This window comes from Solanum tuberosum, unplaced genomic scaffold, assembly GCF_000226075.1.
Source record: "Solanum tuberosum cultivar DM 1-3 516 R44 unplaced genomic scaffold, SolTub_3.0 scf00625, whole genome shotgun sequence".
Classification (NCBI taxonomy): domain Eukaryota; kingdom Viridiplantae; phylum Streptophyta; class Magnoliopsida; order Solanales; family Solanaceae; genus Solanum; species Solanum tuberosum.
In genome coordinates, this window is record NW_006239540.1 from 230,236 (window position 1) to 233,816 (window position 3,581).

Below are 3,581 nucleotides of genomic sequence, written 5' to 3' on the forward strand. Positions count from 1 at the left end.
TAAACTTTTCCATTTGAAAAAGGAACTTAACAGGCTAGTGCAAGGAACTAACAACATTGCAGGATACTTTACTAAACTCAAGAGACTCTAGGATGAGTTGGCTTCACTTGATTCACAGGATAAGTGCACTTGTGTGTGCATCTATGAAGGAAAACAAAAATCGGAAAAGTCTGTGGAAGATGAAATGCTCATATAGTTTCTCATGGGACTCAATGATACATATGCTTAAGCTAGGGGAAACATTCTTATGATGAATCCTCTTCCTAACATTAATATTGCCTATTCCTTGATCTTAAAGGATGAGAACCAAAATGATTCATACATGAGCCCTATTATGCCTAATGACTCTTCATCTTTCATGGTTAACAATATGAATCAAAACAAAAATGGTAAGCAGTTTTAGAAGTTAAGCCCAGGTGCATCAGGATCAGGATCTGGATCCAAGCCAAACATGGGCTATCCTAGAATGAATAACTACCAGCAAGCACTAGATACCCAAGGTAGAATCAACGGTTCAAAGGAAAGAAGAAATATAATCCTAATGTTTCTTGTACTCATTGTGGTAAAATAGGTCATGTCATAGATGATTGTTACAGATTGATTGGGTTCCCTGAGGATTTCAATTTCACAAATGACAAAAACTATTCAGCACCAGTTAGAGGGAATGCAGCTGTCTTTATGGAGGAAGAGGATCCTAACTACTATATGGATCAAATCAATCAGCACATGAGCAAGGAACAATTTGGCCATTTCATTCAAGTGATGAAGCAAATGAAGATCCCAGAATCAACAACAAAAAATGCAGCACCTGAAATTAATGCTAATGCAATGGCTGGTACTATTTTAAAGTACTTTGGGATTTGTTTTTCTGTTTTTAATTTTGGAACTTGGATCATAGATTCAAGGGCTTCAGAGCATATGTGTTTCAATTCTGACTCATTTATTTCTTTATCTACTCTTAGAATTCCAATCAATATAAATCTTCCTAACTCTCATTCTGTAAGTGTCACTCATATAGGTAGTGTACAGATTTTCTCTGACTTGACAATACACAATGTTTTGTATGTGCCAAACTTCAAATATAACCTATTATCAGTTCATAAATTCTGCAGTCAGTTCAAAAATACAGTCTTTTTCAATTCTAACAACTGTATGTTACAGGGCCATTCAATGAAGAGGCGTCAAGTTTTTGGTGAAGCAAAAGAAGGTCTTGTCACGCCCCGAGCCTACACCCTGGGCGGGACCGGCACTCGAAGACCATAGCTGGCCCCAAGCGAACCCTTGGCCTGGTTACTTAACTCAGCGAAAAACTTAACTCAACAAAATAACTCCATGCAAAGAAAGGTCATAAAACAACCCAACTGATAAAATCTTGGCCAAAAAGGAAACTTGAGTCTCAAAATAGAATATTTATATATTTACATAGATGAGAGACTAAATACTAACTAACTGACTAACTGTCTATGAAGCCTCTATAACACTGAGATGGATGTTGGGACAGACCCCGTAACATCCTAATAAAACAAAACTAAGCGAACAAAATAACTGAGTCCTCCGGAATGCAAAGAGGCTCACCACTGACTCTAGAGTGCTCAGCTGGATCAACGACGTGCTGGATGCTGATCCTGGGTACCTGCGTCTACATCATCATAAGATGCAGGCCAATTGGCATCAGTACATTGAATGTACGAGTATGCGAGATGGAAAGCTAAACCACAACTTAAGCTTGAAAGTAGTCCAAGAGAACACTTACCTTAGCTCTGTTCGACTCAATGAATAACCGAACTCAATATAAAGCAATAAGACACATGCAATATATATAAAGCTTGTAAAACAGTGTAAACAACTTAGTTCGTTAAGGATAAAGCAATAACAAACTCATCTTTACTTATATAAAAGTAATATAACTTTAGTGGGAGATTCTTTAATCGACAACCACCACTATGAGCCATAGTGATGATACAACAGTTTACCTCACGTTGCCCAAGGACCATCCTATACCTTGTGATAAGCTCAAATTACACCTCCTTACAGAAGTATAAGCGATCGTTATCAAGTAAAGAACCCAACTTGTAGGTTGGGATCGATCCCACGAGGAAAATGGTTTAGACTTTACTTTAACCAACAATTATATTCAATTAGTCAAATTATTTCTAGAAACAGGTAATTAAAGGGGGGGTTGTGCTTGTGTAAAACACATAGTAAGAACTTACTAAGTAATCAGAAATCAAACTCAACTTTGGTTGTTATCAAGATAAGAGAAATAACTAGGGTATACGTGTTCCCCACAATCTCATAACGCAGCAATCCTAGTAACAACAATCCTTTTATAATATATTTCATGCAAAGTGATAAGTTAGGTATCTCTAAATCCTTGGTCCGGCATCTAGAGAATTTCACCCCGCACCTTGGTCCGGCTACGTGTGTATAATTTACTAACCCTTACCTTTACCTCATATTAGACATCATAATCGATGTTTGGCTTAGTTATTACTTCGCACCAATCGACACTAGCCTATTAGATAGTATCACACTAAATCTATGTTGATAATTATTTTTCTTGTTGATTACCTCCTTGGTCCGGCAAGTAGCAACAAGGCGAGTTCTAACGTTGGCCACCGTTAAAAAGACTTCTAAACGAAAGAATTATCAATACATGCAACACACTATTCAAGAATTGCTTATTTACTATTCATACTTTGTTAATCGCTCATGGTTCCCACAACCCTAGTTCTGGATTTAGTTACTCATATTGGCAAGACCACAATTCATAATTGTAGATGAAGAAATCATGAAACTTACGTAAAGAGAATAACAAACCCAGAAATTTAACTTGAATTGCAAAGCCAAAATCTTCAAAACGAACTTGGGAAATCAATAATTGCTAGAGTTGCAAACTAATCTCCAAAGTTACCAAGTAAAACTAGAATAATAATGTCTAACCCCTAAAAACGAGGTTTACATGTCCTATTTATAGAAAACAAATCCTAAATAAAAAAGGAAATAAATTAAGGAAAGTTTTGTTCAGGAACGCGTTTTCAATCCATGAGACTGACTTACGGACCGTCGATGGATTGGCTTCCAAAAATCAGCTTCTCTAAAGCAAACGACGGACCAACAGTACGGACCGTAGATCGATCTACAGTTCGTACTGTTGGTCCGTCGTTTGTTTCAGAGAAGCTTATTTTTGGAAGCTGAAATATTTTCTAAGTCCTGACTGACGGAAGGGACTTACGGACCGTAGATCCATCGACAGTCCGTAAGTCAGTCTCGTGGATCGAAGACGCGTACCTGAACAAAACTTTCCTTATTTTGTTTCCCTTTTAATTTAGGACTTGTTTTCTATAAATAAGACATGTAAACCTCTTTTTTGGGGTTAGACACTATTATTCTATTTTTGCTTTGTAACTTTGGAGATTAATTTGCAACCCGAGCAATTATTGATTTCCCAAGTTCGTTTTGAAGATTTTGGACTTTGCAATTCAAGTAAAATTTCTGGGTTTATTATTCTCTCTACGTAAGTTCATGATTTCTTCATCTACAATTATGAATTGTGTTCTTGCCAATATGAGTAACTAAAT